This window comes from Panthera leo, chromosome D4 (genome assembly GCF_018350215.1).
Source record: "Panthera leo isolate Ple1 chromosome D4, P.leo_Ple1_pat1.1, whole genome shotgun sequence".
Lineage (NCBI taxonomy): Eukaryota > Metazoa > Chordata > Mammalia > Carnivora > Felidae > Panthera > Panthera leo.
This window is the reverse complement of record NC_056691.1, coordinates 56,573,050-56,590,374: the sequence shown is the minus strand read 5'-3', so window position 1 is coordinate 56,590,374 and position 17,325 is coordinate 56,573,050. Positions and strand designations below refer to the sequence as shown.

The 17,325-nt window shown below is 38.3% G+C and overlaps 1 long non-coding RNA gene across 4 annotated transcripts in view; it reads right to left on the bottom strand.

Annotated features, from left to right (window-relative positions):
* Window positions 1-2,708: 2,708 nt before the first annotated feature.
* The window catches only part of LOC122204641, a 132,729-nt gene continuing 118,112 nt past the window's right edge, over window positions 2,709-17,325 (bottom strand). For all 4 annotated transcript variants that reach the window (XR_006195717.1, XR_006195719.1, XR_006195718.1 and 1 more), the window contains one exon: window positions 2,709-2,854. This is a non-coding gene — a long non-coding RNA (uncharacterized LOC122204641). The remainder of the gene's footprint in view (window positions 2,855-17,325) is intronic.

Below are 17,325 nucleotides of genomic sequence, written 5' to 3'. Positions count from 1 at the left end.
ATTTTTAATTTTTTTAATGTTTATTTATTTTTGATAGATAGAGACAGAGCAGGAGCAGAGGAGGGTCAGAGAGAGAAGGAGACACAGAATCCGAAGCAGGATTCAGGCTCTGAGCTGTCAGCACAGAGCCTGATGTGGGACTTGAACTCACAAACTGTGGGATCATAACCTGAGCCAAAGTCAGACACTTAACTGACTGAGCCACCCAGGCACCCCTAATGTGCCTGATTCTTAAACTTTATCATAGGTATGTACGTATAGGGAAGTGTGTGTGTGTGTGTGTGTATGTGTATATATACACAGTTCAGTACTGTCCACAGTTTCAGGCATCAGCTGAGGGTCTTGGAACATATCCCTTGAGGATAAGGTAGTGGGGGACGACTCTACTTAAGTAAATGTTGAATTGATCATTGTCAAGATTGCTATATTTATTCAGTGCTTATGATGAGCCTTGCATTGCTAAGTAAACAATAATTTGTCAACCTAGTATTTCAGCATAGTTATCCGAACATGACTGGAGCTCAGAGGGAGGAAAAGTTCCCTTCCTGTGTACATAAGGGCAAAGAATTCTGTTTTGAAATGTCTATTTCTCTAGGCCCTGTGCCAAATTTTATTTGAAATTCAGGGATTTTGAAAGGCTCAAGTCTCCATCTGAACTCTTTTTTCTTATTAATGTCAGTATTCAGCCTTTGCTAATGACCTGAGAGTAGGAAGTATGTAGGGGTAAGGAGGAGAAGAGCTTCAGCTGCTGGGGGGAATGTGGGGCAGCTTCTTAGTAGGGTCTAAGAAAGAAAGAGGTTACTTTATTTGTTGAGATGTAGTGATTAAACTCCCAAAGTGCATTTTGAGAGACAGTTGCACACAAGAATAAAGATGACAATTAAAATTAATTACTGTTGTTGTAGATGTTTGCATTTCTACAGCAGTTTGTATTTACTAAGAATTTTGTAATCAGTTATTAACTCTCCCTTACCAGAGCCTTGTGACATGGGCAACATTACTACAGATGTTTGTTTCGTCTTCTGGGAAGAAATATGAGCTTCTTTAGCCAAATACGAGGATTAAGGAATCAAAATCCTTATTGCTGCTCTTTCACTGACTGTGTGATTTTGAGAATCCAAATAATGAGAACTTGAACATTGTCTTACTCTGTAATTTTATTATGAAGAATAACTCATGAAGATGGTTCAGGGGGTTGGTAAATTAAAAAAGGTATGTAATAATATTTACCTCTCAAATTCATTTTCTTCTAGGTTTTATTTTTTTAATTTTTAATTTTTTTAAGTTTACTTATTTATTTTGAGAGAGAGACAGAGAGAGAGCACGAGCCGGGGGAGGGGCAAGAGAGAAGGGATCCCAAGCAGGCTTTACACTCAGCGTGGAGCCTGACATGGGGCTTGAACTCATGAAATGCGATATCATGAGTTCTCATGATCATGAAATCAAGAGTCGGATGCTTAACCAACTGAGCCACCCAGGTGCCCCATTTTCCTCCAGGTTTAAAAAAAATAAAATTAATAATAGCATTTATAGAGTATTTTTACATATCAAGTACTTAGCCTAGTACCTAGCATATTAATAAACCCTTAATAAAAATTATCCATTATCAATACTGTAATAAAACTTATGTAATATATGCATTATTTTTGCTTCCATTCGATTGCATTCATATTACTGTCTTTGGTTGAAGATGCATGCAGATGTACAGTCACTTATTCAGCAATATTTGTTGAGTGACTACCATTTATCACGCAGTGTTCCTGGAGCTAGGGACATAGCGGTAAACAAAAAGGAGTTCCTACTCTGATGAAGTTTATATTTTGGCAGGAGGGGGAGGACTCACATTATCGTGGTGGAGAGGCTTACATTCCAGTGGGAGTTAGGCCAAGATAGAGAGGGTAGAAGCATGATTAGGATATATTTAGAAAATATGTGGAGAACTTTTTTCTGATTTTTATATAAAATAGTATTTTATTATAGCAGTAGGTTAAGAATAAGCTATTAATTTTTATAAAAGTATTTAAATGCATAGTTGTATATTTTATTTTAAAAACAAATATACTGGGGCACTTGGGTGGCTCTGTCACTTAAGGGCCTGACTCTTGATTTTGGCTCACATCATGATCTCATGGTTGGTGACATCAAGCCCTGCATGGGTCTCTACACTGTTGATAGCATGGAGCCTGCTTGGGATTTTCTCTCTCTGCCACTTTTGTATTCTTTGGGTAAATACCCAATAACAGAATTATTGAATCATATGGTAATTCTATTCTTAATTTTTTGAGGAACCTCTGTATTGTTTTCTACAGTTTTCTAGCAGTTTGCATCTCCATCAACAGCACACAGTTCTTTTTCTCCACATCCTCACCAAAACTTATTTATTATGTTTTTTATTTTAGCTATTCTGACAGGTGTGAACTGATAATCTCATTGATATGAGATGGTTTTGATCTGCATTTCCTTGATGATGAGTGATACTGAATTTTTTCATGTGTCTGTTGGCCATCTGTATGTCTTTTTTGGAGAAATGTCTACTCATGTCTTCTGCCCGTTATTTAATTGGGTTATTTGGTTTTGGGGTGTAGAATTGTATGAGTTATTTATGTATTTTGCATACTAACCCCTTCTCTTATTCAGTAGGTTGTCTTTTTGTTTTGCTGATTGTTTCCTTTGCTGTGCAGAAGCTTTATATTTTGATGTAGTCCCAATAGTTTATTTTTGCTTTTATTTCCCTTGCTATAGGAGACATATCTAGAAAAAATCTTCAAGCTTTTTTATTACATGAAGCCCACAGGATTCCTGGTTCTTCTTTTAATGGTGAGGCCTCCATGCTCTGCCTTTCTGTTGGAAAACCCTGTAAGGGTAAGAAACAAGAGAACATTACAGGGGAATACTCCCAGAAGATGTCTCTGATCTTGGATTCCTTCTGTTTTACCAAAGGAAAATTCAAACAGGTTAGCCTCTGACATGAAGAGACCTAGGCATAAGTCCACAGCAGCATGTAAGTACACTGAGAAACCTGCATAAAAATAGACCATCTCAGGCACTCAGAACTTAAACTTCAGGCTTGGATTAAGCTCCTAGACACATTAGGGAGACAACCAACAATTATTCTATTTTACATGGAAATGCTAATTTCACTTGCAAAAGAGAAGTACTAAAATAGTATTATGATTATAATAGTAGAAATGTAGGAGTATGAGATTTGTAATGTTATAGACAAATTAAGCATGAAATGCAAATACCACAGTAGAGTGGGCTGGGTATCCAGATTTCAGCTGAAATTCTCTGAAAGGGTTACAATGGCTAGCTAGTTCTACTGATTAAAGGGCCCTAGAGTAGAGTGTTAGGAGAAGGAAGAAGTATAAAGAGAGGATATAGACAAAAGTTAAAGTGGCCTTAATGTTTTTGACCTCTTCTTAGCTCTTCTCAGGAGGCTGTTCATAGATTTGAATATTTATAGTTGTGTATTCTCTTACTGGAGTATGGGTACATGAGAGCTAATTTAATAACTGTTACTTATAAGACTGCCACTCATGATGACTGTGAGTGGTAGCTTGAAGACTGTCGTAGTGTTCTTGGGCTTATATACCAAAATACAATAGACTGGCTGGCTTATAAACAACAGAAATTTATTTCTCACAGTTCTGGAGGTTGGAAAGTCCAGGATTAAAGTGCCTGTAGATTCATTGTCTTGTGGGTAAGGGGCATTAAGGAATCTACTCCTGAAATCATTGCTTTACTGTATGCTAACTAATTTGGATATAAATTTTAAAAAATAAAAAATAAAAAAAGATTTAAAAACCAAAAAAAAAAAAAAAAAAAAGGAATTCTTGGCTGCATATTTTTCTGATTCAGCACAGTGAATATATCCTGCCACTCCTGTCTGGCCTGCCAAGTTTCTGTGGATAGGTCTGCTGCAAACCTGATCTGTCTTCCCTTGTAGGTTAGGGGCTTTTTTCCCTTGCTGCTTTCATGATTCTCTCCTTGCCTGAGTATTTTGTGAATTTGACTATGATATCCCTTGTTGATGGTCAGTTTTTGTTGAATCTAATGGGGTCCTCTGTGCTTCCTGGGTTTTGATGTCTGTGTCTTTCCCCAGGTTAGGAAAGTTTTCTGCTATGATTTGCTCACATAACCCTTCTACCCCTTTTTCTCTTCCTCTTCTGGGACCCTGGTGATTGTGATGGTGTTCCTTTTTAATGAGTCACTGATTTCTCTGATTCTTAAATTGTGCTCTTTTGCCTTAATCTCCCTCTTTTTTTCTGCTTCATTTTTCTCTATAGATTTGTCCTGTATATAGCTGATTCTCTGTTCTGCCTCATCCATCCTTGCTGCCGTGGCATCCATCCATAATTGCAGCTCAGTTATAGCATTTTTAATTTCATTCTATTTTTTACTTCTTTTATCTCTGCAGGAAGGGATTCTAATCTATTTTCGACTCCAACTAGTATTCTTATTATTGTGATTCTAAATTCTGGTTCAGACATCTTGCTAGTATCTGTGTTGGTTAAATCCCTGGCTGTCGTTTCTTCGTGCTCTTTCTTTTGGGGTGAATTCCTTTGTTTTGTCATTTTGAAGGGAGAAAAGGAATTAATGAGGTAGAAAAATTAAAATAAAAAACAATTAAAAATTTAAAATATTAAAATTACAAAATTAAACACACACACAAACAAAAAAATCAGATAAATGATGCTAGATCCTAGGTGTGTTTTGGTCTGGGTGTTGAAAGTGGTTTGACAGAAGAGAAAAAAAGGGGAAAAAAAGGAAATCTTTTGGGAATTTGAAAAAAATGAATACAGTGAAGTAGACTAAAATGAGATGATGGGAGTAAAATGGAATTTGAAAAAAATTACACAAAAGTAAAGAATATAGTAGAAAAAAGTAAAGAAAAATATTTTTAATATAAGTTATAATAAAAATGATTTTTTTCTCTTTCTGTATTCAAGAAAAAGAAAAGAAATGAAAAAGAAAAAAGAGAAAAAAAGAAATCATTTGAAAATTTGAAAAAGTGAATACAGTGAATACACTGTAGTAGACTAAAACAAAATGATGGAAGTAAAATAGAATTTGAAAAAATTTACAGAAAAGGAAAAAATATAGTAAGAAAGTAAAGAAAAATATTTTTAATAGAAATTTAAAGTAAAAATGAAGTTTTTCTTTCTGCGTTCAAGAAAAAGAAAAGAAACGAAAAAAAAAGAAAAAAGGAAATCGTTTGAAAAGGTGGATACACTGAAGTAGACTAAAATAAAATGATGGAAGTAAGAATTAGAAAAAATTTACACAAAAGTAAAAAATATAGTAAAAAATTAAAAATATTTTTAATAAAAATTGAAAATAAAAATGAATTTTTTCTTTCTGTATTCAAGAAAAGTGTAAAAGAGAAAAAAAAGAAAGAATATTGAATAGATGGACCTGCTAACAGATTGAAATAGGACTGAAATTACTTTGTTTTCCCCTAGAAGTCAGACTATGTAGCGCTTTGTAGTCCATAAACTAAGTAGGTGGTGAGACTTGTGTTCCTCAAAAGCGAGGTTGGCCCAGTTCTCCACTAGATGGCGCTGCTAGCCTACTGGGGTGGATTGTTACAGTGCTCGTAGTTGTGTATACTCATGCGTAGGAGCGGTGAAAATGGCATCACCCAGCTACCCAGGCGCTAGTATCGGAATTCTGTTCTCCCAGATCAGCAATCCCGCACCATCCTCTGTCTTCAGCTCTCGTCCGCTCCCTGCTTGTTCACTGTCGGTGACCAGGCCCCAGGAAGTACCTCTCTCCCAAGTTTTGTTTCAGATGTGGCTGTTTTCCCTGGCCCCTTACTTCTGAAGGACTGTGGCTTTGACCTGTTCTGCCCCTCTGTGGGAGAGTCTCACTGAGCAATGGCCGAATGTCAGCTGCATCCAGGAATGCTTGCTGGACTCTGGTGCTGCCGGTGCCCCAAGATTGCAGCCAGGTGCCAGCCCGCCCCAGAAAAAGTTCACGAGATAGTGTAGCAGCAGCTTTTCAGAGATTATGGAAAATCACAACACACATCTGGCACCAGGCTTCACCCTTAATGACCTTGTTCCAGCACCACCAAATGTGGCCGTTTTCTGGGGTCTGCTGGTACCAGCTGGTACCAAATGTCCTTCCAGCAGTGGAACCGCTTTTCCCCATGTGGCCCGAGAACCTCCCGAACCCCACTCTCTGTTCCTGGGGATTCGCCCTTCCCACCAGAGCACCTCCAGGTATGGAGCTGCGGAGTTGCAGACTTTGCATTCCCCTTGTTTACAGTCTTAATGGAATTTAAACCCTCTCCTTTCTCCCTTTTTAGTTTAGTCCCTGTGGCTGTTTCCAATTTTCCACTTTCTCTCCAGCTGCTTTTGGGAAGGGGTGCTTTTCCCATATTCTCCCCACCCTCCCCCCTCCCAGTCTCCGTCCTCTCTCCGCCTGCAAAAGTGGCTCCCTGCCTGCCCCTGGCTTTTCGCTCCCCAAGTTCGGCTCTCCCGCCGCATATCTGCTGAATTCTGTGGTTCAGGTTGTGCAGATTGTTGTGTTAATCCTCCAATCAGTTTTCTAGGTGTATAGGATGGTTTAGTGTTGGTCTGGCTGTATTTCATGGAAGGGAGCCACACAAAAAGCTTCCATGCTGTTCCCCCATCTTGGCTCCTCGTACCCTATTGGAAATTTTTTGATTATTGATTCAGTCTCCTTGCTGATAATTGCTTTGTTGAAATTTTCTATTTCTTCTTCACTTTTGATAGGTTATGTTTCTAGCAATTTATCCATTTCTTCTAGATTGTCTAATTTGCTGAAATATATAGTTTTTCATAAAATTCTCTTACAATTGTTTGTATTTATGTGGTGTTGTTATTTCTCTTTCATTTATGATTTTGTTTACTCGAGTCCTCTCTTTCTCCCTCCCTCCTTCTTTTTATGAGTCTGGCTAGAGGTTTATCAGTTCTGTTGATCTTTTCAAAGAATTAGCTCTTGGTTTCATTGATATCTTCTATTGTTTTTTGTTTGTTTGCTTCCATATCATTTATTTCTGCTCCACTCTTTATTATTTCCTTCTTTCTGCTGTTTTTGGGATTTGTATATTTTTTTATTTTATCTTATTTTTTTAAATATTTATTCATATTTGAGAGACAGAGAGAGACAGAGCATTAGCAGGAGAGGGGCAGAGAGAGAGGGAGACACAGAATCTGAAGCAGGCTCCAGGCTCTGAGCTTTCAGCACAGAGTCCAACATGGGGCTTGAACTTACAAACCTTGAGATCATGATCTGAGCCATAGTTGGACACCCCACTGACTGAGCCACCCAGGCACCCCTGGGATTTGTTTGTTGTTCTTCCTAGCTTCTTTAGGTGGAAGGTTACATTGTTTGAGATTTTTCTTGCTTGAAGTAGGCCTGGATTGCTATAAACTTCCCTCCTAGAGCTATTTTTGTTGCATCCCAAAGGTTTTGGACCGTTGTGTTTCCTTTTCATTTGCCTCCATGTAATTTTTCATTTCTTCTTTGATTTTTTGGTTAACCCATTCATTGTTTAGTAGCATGTTATTTAATCTCCATCTATTTGTGCTCTTTTCATACTTTTTCCTGTTGACTTCTAGTTTCATAGCATTGTAGTCAGAAAAGATGCATGGTATGACTTCAATCTTTTTTTGAATCTGTTGAGACTTGTTTTGTGGCCTAACATGTGATCTATTCTGACAAATGTTCAGTGTGCACTTGAAAAGAATGTGTATTCTGCTGCTTTAGGATGGAATATTCCAAATATATGTGTTAAATACATCTAATCCAGTGTGTCATTAAAAGCCACTGTTTCCTTGTTGATTTTGTTTAAATGATCTGTCCATTGATGTAAGTGGGGTGTTAAAGTCCCCTACTATTACTGTATTGCAGTCAATTAGTTCCTTTATGTTTATTATTAACTGCTTTATGTATTTGGGTATCCCCATATTGGGTTCATAAATATTTACAATTGTTGTATCTTCTTGTTGGATTGTCCCCTTTATTATTATACAGTGTCCTCCTTTGTCTTTTTTTTTTTACAGACTTTGTTTTAAAGTCTATTTTGTCTGATATAATTACTGCTGTTTCAGCTTTTTTGACATCAGTTTGCATGACGGATGTTTCTCTGTCTTCTCACTTTCAATCTGCAGGTGTCTTTAAGTCTAAATGAGTCTTGTAAGCATCATATAGATCGGTCTTGTGTTTTCATCCACTCTGTCACCCTATGCTTTTTAACTGGAGCATTTAGTCCACTTACATTCAAAGTAATTATTGATTGAAATGTATTTCTTGCCATTTTGTTACCTGTTTGGTGGTGGTTTTTGTAATTTTTTTCAGATCCTTTGTTCTCCTTCTGTCTTTCATGGTCTGCTGGTTTTCTTTAGTGATATATTTGGATTCCTTACTCTTTAGTTTTTGCATGTCTATTACTGTTTTTTTATTTGTGGTTACCATTCAGTTTATACATAACAAATTCTGCATATAGGTGTCTTTTCTAAGTTGATGGTCACTTAATTTAGAACTTATTCTTTACTTCTCTCCCCTCCATGTTTCAGATTATTTGGTCTATTTTATATCCTTTTATTTTGTGCTTCTCTTGACTAATTTTTGCAAATATAACTTATTTTTTTTTTTGCTTTTGCGCCTCCTATTTTTATTACTCTTACTTATGGTTTTTGTTTTCCACTCACAGAGTCCTTTTTTTAATTTTAAAGATGTATTTTATATATTTTTCCAAATTTTTATTTAAATTCTAGTTAGTTAAAAAAAAAAGGTTAGAGTGGGAGAGAGCCAAAGCATAAGAGACTCTTAAAAACAGAACTGAGGGCTGATGGGGGATGGGAGGGAGGGGAGGGTGGGTGATAGGCACTGAGGAGGGCACCTGTTGGGATGAGCACTGGGTGTTGTATGGAAACCAATTTGACAATAAATTTCATATATTTAAAAATAAAATAAATGAAAAAAATAAATTCTAGTTAGTTAAATACAGTGAAATACTGGTTTCAGGAGTAGAATTCAGTGATTCATCAATTACATACAACACCCCGTGCTCATTGTAACAAGTGCCTGCCTTGATATCCATCACCCATTAGCCCATCCCCCACCCACCTCCCTCCATCAACCCTCAGTTTGTTCCATATTTTAAAGTCTCTCTCGTTTCACTCTCAAAGAGTTCCTTTTATTTATTTATTTATTTATTTATTTATTTATTTATTTATTTATTTTTAAATATGAATTTATTCTCAAATTGGTTTCCATACAACACCCAGTGCTCATTCCAACAGCTTCCCTCCTCAGTGCCCATCACCCATCCTACCCTCCCTCCCAACCCCATTCAATCCTCAGTTTGTTCTCAGTTTTTAAGAGTCTCTTATGCTTTGGCTCCCTCCCTCTTCAACTTTTTTTTTTCCTTCCCCCTCCCTCATGGGTTTCTGTTAAGTTTCTCAGGATCCACATAAGAGTGAAAACATATGGTATCTGTCTTTCTCCATTTCCACCCACATTGCTACAAAAGGCCATATTTCATTCTTTCTCATTGCCAAGTAGTATTCCATTGTGTATATAAACCACAATTTCTTTATCCATTCATCAGTTGATGGACATTTTAGGCTCTTTCCATAATTCGGCTATTGTTGAAAGTGCTGCTATAAACATTGGGGTACAAGTGCCCCTATACATCAGTACTCCTGTATCCCTTGGGTAAATTCCTAGCAGTGCTATTGCCGGGTCATAGGGTAGATCTATTTTTAATTTTTTGAGGAACCTCCACACTGTTTTCCAGAGTGGCTGCACCAGTTTGCATTCCCACCAACAGTGCAAGAGGGTTCCCGTTTCTCCACATCCTCTCCAGCATCTATAGTCTCCTGATTTGTTCATTTTGGCCACTCTGACTGGCGTGAGGTGATATCTGAGTGTGGTTTTGATTTGTATTTCCCTGATGAGGAGTGATGTTGAGCATCTTTTCATGTGCCTGTTGGCCATCTGGATGTCTTCTTTAGAGAAGTGTGTAATCATGTTTTCTGCCATTTTTCACTGGACTATTCGTTTTTTGGGTGTGGAGTTTGGTGAGTTCTTCATAGATTTTGGATACTAGCCCTTTGTCCGATATGTCGTTTGCAAATATCTTTTCCCATTCTGTCGGTTGCCTTTTAGTTTTGTTGGTTGTTTCCTTTGCAGAACAGAAGATTTTTATCTTCATGAGGTCCCAATAGTTCATTTTTGCTTTTAATTCCCTTGCCTTTGGGGATGTGTCAAGTAAGAGATTGCTGCAGCTGAGGTCAGAGAGGTTTTTTCCTGCTTTCTCCTCTAGGGTTTTGATGGTTTCCTGTCTCACATTCAGGTCCTTTATCCATTTTGAGGGTTTTTTTTTGTCAATGGTGTAAGAAAGTGGTCTAGTTTCATCTTCCTGCATGTTCCTGTCCAGTTCTCCCAGCACCATTTGTTAAAGAGACTGTCCTTTTTGCATTGGATATTCTTTCCTGCTTTGTCAAAGATTAGTTGGCCATACTTTTGTGGATCTAGTTCTGGGGTTTCTATTCTATTCCATTGGTCTGTGTGTCTGTTTTTGTGCCAATACCATGCTGTCTTGATGATTACAGCTTTGTAGTAGAGGCTAAAGTCTGGGATTGTGATGCCTCCTGCTTTGGTCTTCTTCTTCAAAACTACTTTGGCTATTCAGGGCCTTTTGTGGTTCCATACAAATTTTAGGATTGCTTGTTCTAGCTTCGAGAAGAATGCTGGTGCAATTTTGATTGGGATTGCATTGAATGTGTAGATAGCTTTGGATAGCATTTTAACAATACTATTGTTTGGGTAGTATTTTAAAATACAAACATTTTAACAATATTTATTCTTCCAGTCCATGAGCACGGAATGTTTTTCCATTTCTTTATATCTTCTTCAATTTCCTTCATAAGCTTTCTATAGTTTTCGGCATACAGATCTTTTACATCTTTGGTTAGGTTTACTCGTAGGTATTTTATGCTTCTTGGTGCAGTTGTGAATGGGATCAGTTTCTTTATTTGTCTTTCTGTTGCTTCATTATTAGTGTATAAGAATGCAACTGATTTCTGTACATTGATTTTGTATCCTGTGACTTTGCTGAATTCATGTATCAGTTCTAGCAGACTTTTGGTAGAGTCTGTTGGGCTTTCCATGTATAATATCATGTCATCTGCAAAAAGTGAAAGCTCAACTTCATCTTTGCCAATTTTGATGCCTTTGATTTCCTTTTGTTGTCTGATTGCTGATGCTAGAACTTCCAACACTATGTTAAACAACAGCGGTGAGAGTGGACATCCCTGTCGTGTTCCTGAACTTAGGGGGAAAGCTCTCAGTTTTTCCCCATTGAAGATGATGTTAGCTGTGGGCTTTTCATAAATGGCTTTTATGATGTTTAAGTATGTTCCCTCCATCCCAACTTTCTCGAGGGTTTTTATTAAGAAAGAATGCTGAATCTTGTCAAATGCTTTTTCTGCATCAGTTGACAGGATCATATGGTTCTTTTCTTTTCTTTTATTAATGTGATGTATCACATTGATTGATTTGCGAATGTTGAACCAACCCTGCAGCCCAGGAATGAATCCCACTTGATCATGGTGTATAATTCTTTTTATATGCTGTTGAATTCAATTTGCTAGTATCTTATTGAGAATTTTTGCATCCATATTCATCAGGGATATTGGCCTGTAGTTCTCTTTTTTTTGCTGGGTCTCTGTCTGGTTTAGGAATCAAAGTAATGCTGGCTTCATAGAATGAGTCTGGAAGTTTTCCTTCCCTTTCTATTTTTTGGAATAGCATGAAAGGATAGGTATTATCTCTGCTTTAAATGTCTGGTAGAATTCCCCTGGGAAGCCATCTGGTCCTGGACTCTTATCTGTTGGGAGATTTTTGATGACTGATTCAATTTCTTCGCTGGCTATGGGTCTGTTCAAGTTTTCTATTTCTTCCTGTTTGAGTTTTGGAAGTGTGTGGGTGCTTAGGAATTTGTCCATTACTTCCAGGTTGTCCAGTTTGTTGGCATATAATTTTCATAGTATTCCCTGATAATTGCTTGTATTTCTGAGGGATTGGTTATAATAATTCCATTTTCATTCATGATTTTATCTACTTGGGTCATCTCCCTTTTCTTTTTGAGAAGCCTGGCTAGAGGTTTGTCAATTTTGTTTATTTTTTCAAAAAACCAACTCTTGGTTTCGTTGATCTGCTCTACCGTTTTTTTAGATTCTATATTGTTTATTTCTGCTCTGATCTTTATTATTTCTCTTCTTCTGCTGGGTTTGGGGTGTCTTTGCTGTTCTGCTTCTATTTCCTTTAGGTGTGCTGTCAGATTTTGTATTTGGGATTTTTCTTGTTTCTTGAGATAGGCCTGGATTGCAATGTATTTTCCTCTCAGGACTGCCTTCGCTGCATCCCAAAACGTTTGGATTGTTGTATTTTCATTTTCGTTTGTTTCCATATATTGTTTAATTTCTTCTCTAACTGCCTGGTTGACCCATTCATTCTTTAGTAGGGTGTTCTTTAGCCTCCATGCTTTTGGAGGTTTTCCAGACTTTTCCCATGGTTGATTTCAAGCTTCATAGCACTGTGGTCTGAAAGTATGCATGGTATGATCTCAATTCTTGTATACTTATGAAGGGCTGTTTTGTGACCCAGTATGTGATCTATCTTGGAGAATGTTCCATGTGCACTCGAGAAGAAAGTATATTCTGTTGCTTTGGGATGCAGAGTTCTAAATATGTCTGTCAAGTCCATCTGATCCAATGTATCATTCAGGGCCCTTGTTTCTTTATTGACCGTGTGTCTAGATGATCTATCCATTTCTGTAAGTGGAGTGTTAGAGTCCCCTGCAGTTACCACATTCTTATCAATAAGGTTGCTTATATTTTTGATTAATTGTTTTATATATTTGGGGGCTCCCGTATTCGGCGCATAGACATTTATAATTGTTAGCTCTTCCTGATGGATAGATCCTGTTAATTATTATATAAGGCCCTTCTTCATATCTTGTTACAGCCTTTAATTTAAAGTCTAGTTTGTCTGATATAAGTATGGCTACTCCAGCTTTCTTTTGACTTCCAGTAGCATGACAGATAATTCTCCATCCCCTCACTTTCAATCTGAAGGTGTCCTCAGGTCTAAAATGAGTCTCTTGTAGACAGAAAATAGATGGGCCTTGTTTTTTATCCATTCTGATACCCTATGTCTTTTGGTTGGCACATTTAGTCCACTTATATTCAGTGTTACTATTGAAAGGTATGGGCTTAGAGTCATTGTGCTGTCTGTAGGTTTCATGCTTGTAGTGATGTCTCTGGTACTTTGGTCCTTGCAACATTTCACTCACAGAATCCCCCTTAGGATCTCTTGTAGGGCTGGTTTAGTGGTGATGAATTCCTTCAGTTTTTGTTTGTTTGGGAAAACCTTTATCTCTCCTTCTATTCTGAACTACAGACATGTTGGATAAAGGATTCCCAGCTGCATATTTTTTCTGTTCCTCACATTGAAGATTTCCTGCCATTCCTTTCTGGCCTGCCAAGTTTCAGTAGATAGGTCTGCCACTAGTCTTATGGGTCTACCTTTGTAAGTTAGAGCGTGTTTATCCCTAGCTGCTTTCAGAAGTTTCTCTTTATCCTTGTATTTTGCCAGTTTCACTATGATATGTCGTGCAGAAGATCGATTCAAGTTACGTCTGAAGGGAGTTCTCTGTGCCTCTTGGATTTCAATGCATTTTTCCTTCCCCAGATCAGGGAAGTTCTCAGCTATGATTTGTTCAAGTATACCTTCAGCCCCTTTCTCTCTCTTCTTCTTCTTCTGGAATTCCTATGATACGGATATTGTTCTGTTTGATTGCATCACTTAGTTCTCTAATTCTCCCCTCATACTCCCTGGATTTTTTTTTTTTATCTCTCTTTTTCTCAGCTTCCTCTTTTTCCATAATTTTATCTTCTAATTCACCTATTCTCTCCTCTGCCTCTTCAATCCGAGCTGTGGTCGCCTCCATTTTATTTTGCACCCCATTTATAGCATTTTTTAGCTCCTCATGACTGTTTGTTAGTCCCTTGATCTCTGTAGCAATAGATTCTCTGCTGTCCTCTATACTATTTTCAAGCCCAGCGATTATTTTTATGACTATTATTTTAAATTCATGTTCTGTTATATTGCTTAAATCGTTTTTGATCAATTCATTAGCTCTTGCTACTTCCTGGAGTTTCTTTTGAGGAGAATTCTTCCATTTTGTCATTTTGGATAGTCTCTGGAGTGGCGCGGAACTGCAGGGCACTTCCCCTGTGCCACCACAGTCGGACCTGACGTCTGTCCCCAGCCCACTGCTGGGGCCACAGTCAGACTGGTGTGTACCTTATCTTCCCCTCTCCCAGGGGCAGGGCTCACTGTGGAGTGGTGTGGCCCCTGTCTGGGATACTTGCACACTGCCAGGCTTGTGGTGCTGCTTCGATGGGATCTGGCATATTAGCCGGGGTGGATCCACAAGGTGCACAGGGACGCGAGATGCAGGCTTAGTTCACTTTGCCCTCGGTGGTCCTCTGTGGGAGGGGCCCTGCAGCACCGGGAGGCAGATCTGTCAGAGGGATGGATCCATACAAGCACAGTGTTGGGTGTTTGCGTGGTGCAAGCAAGTTCAGTGACGGGAACTGGTTCCCTTTGGAATTTTGGCTGGGGGATGGGAGAGGGAGATGGCGCTTGCCAGCGCCTTTGTTCCCTTGCGGAGCTGAGCTCTGTCTTCTGGGGCTCAACAACTCTCTCTCCCGGTGTCCTCTCGCCCTCCCGCTCTCCGAGCAGAGCTGTTGACTTTTAACATTCTAGATGTTAAGTCCCACTGACTGTCAGAACTCACGGAGTCCGGCCCCTCCGCTTTTGCAAGCCAGACTTCGGGGGCTCTGCCTTGCCGGGCGGGCTGCCCCTCCACCGCCCCGGCTCCCTCCCGCCAGTCCGTGTAGCGCGCACCGCCTCTCTGCCCTTCCTACCCTCTTCTGTGGGCCTTTTGTCTACACTTGTCTCTGGAGAGTCCATTCTGCTAGTCTTCCGTCGGTTTTCTGGGTTATTTAGGCAGATGTGGGTGGGATCTAAGTGATCAGCAGGATGAGGTGAGCCCAGCGTCCTCTTACGCTGCCATCTTCCTTGAGAACTTCTCGTGAATATTTCTTTCAATGTACTGTTGGATTCAATTTGCTAATCTCTTGTTTAATGACGTATCTGTAAAGGGATAGTAGCCAAAATCTAAAGGAATTTATCAAACTCAGTATCCCAAAAATAAATAATCCAGGTAAGAAGTGGACAGAAGCATGAACAGACATTTTCCATGGAAGACATCCAGATGGCCAACAGACACATGAAAAGATGCTCAGTGTCACTCATCATCAGGGAAATACAAATCAAAACCGCAATGAGATACCACCTCACATCTGTCAGAATGGCTAAAATTAACAATACAGGAAACAACAGATGTTGGTAAGGATGCAGAGAAAGGGGAACCCTCTTACACTGTTGGTGGCAATGCAAACTGATGCAGCTACTCTGGAAAATCAGAGTGGAGGTTCCTCAAAAAGATAAAAATAGAACTACCCTACGACCCAGCAATTCCACTAATAGGTATTTTCCAAAGGATACAACAGTACTGATTTGAAGGGGCACATACAGCCATCATTATCAACCTTAGCCAAACTATGGAAAGGGCCCAAATGTTCACTGAATGATGAATGGATAAAGAAGATGTTGTATTTTTACACAATGGAGTTTTAGCCATAAAAAAGAATGGAATTTTGCCATATGTAATGACATGGATTGAGCTGGAGTGTATTATGCTAAGTGAAATAAGTCAGAGAAAGACAAATACCATATGATTTCACATATGTGGAATTTAAGATACAAAACAGATGAACATGGAAGAAAAAAAAAGAGACGGAAGCAAACCATAAAAGACTCTTAACTATAGAGAACAAACTGAGGGTTGATGGTGGAAGGTGTGGGGGGTGAGCTAAATGGGTGATGGGTATAAAGGAGGGCACTTGTTTTGATGAGCACTATGTGTTATACGTAAGTGATGAATCACTAAATTCTACACCTGAAACCAATTTTACCATATATGTTAACTAACTAAAGTTTATTTATTTTTTTAAATTTTCTTTTAATGTTTATTTATTTTTGAGACAGAGAGAGACAGAGCATGAACAGGGGAGGGGCAGAGAGAGAGGGAGACACAGAATCTGAAACAGGCTCCAGGCTCTGAGCTGTCAGCACAAAGCCCGATGCGGGGCTCGAACTCACAGACCGCGAAATCATGACCTGAGCCAAAGTCGGCCGCTTAACCCACTGAGCCACCCAGGCGCCCCAACTAACTAAAGTTTAAATAAAACTTGAAATCAAATGAAGATGAACTAGAAACATTTTTATATGAAAGAAAACTAAGGGAATTTGTTGCCAGCAGACCTGCTCTTAAAGAAATGCTGAAAGAAGCTCCTAAAGAACTGAAAGGACATGATCCCAGAAAGAAACTTTGAACTTCATGTATTAATCAAGAATAACAGAAAGAGTATATATCAGGGTAAATAGGCTACTTTTCTATTTCTATCAAAATATGTAAGAATGTTGAAAGCAACAATTATAACATTGTATTTATATGTAATACATAAGACAGCTTTTATAAAGGGAGAGGATAAGGGACCTTTGTGGTTGTTAAGGCTTCTGTGTTTCACTTGAAGTGATAAAATATTAAATTGAAATAGGCTGTGAGTACTAGGTATGTGTATTATCGTCATTGGAGCAACCACTAAAAAATAATGCAAAGCTATATAGCTAAAAACCCAATAAATATATTACATAGATAAATTAAAACAGAATACTAATACATATGCAAAAATTCCAAAAGAGGCTAGGCCAGAGGAAAAAAGGAGCAAAAAAATATAGAAGACAAACAGAAAAATAATATAGTAGTACACCTAAATCCAACCATTTCAGTTATCATAGTAAATGTGAATGGTCTATGAATGCAAATTAAAACACAGAAATTCTCAGATTGAATTTTAAAAAGACCAAGCTATAGAACTATATGCTGCTTTCAAGAAACCTACTTTAAATATAACTATTCATATATGGAGTCTCTCTCTCTCTCTCTCTCTCTCTCTCTCTCTCACACACACACACACACACACACACACACACGAGTTGAAAAACATATACAATGGAAACACTAACCAGAAAAAAGCCAGATAGTTCTTTAATATCAGAAAAGTAGACCTCAGAATGAGGAAAATTAATAGCAGTAAAGCGGAAAATTATATAGTGATGGATGGGTCAATTACCAAAGAAGATGTAACAATT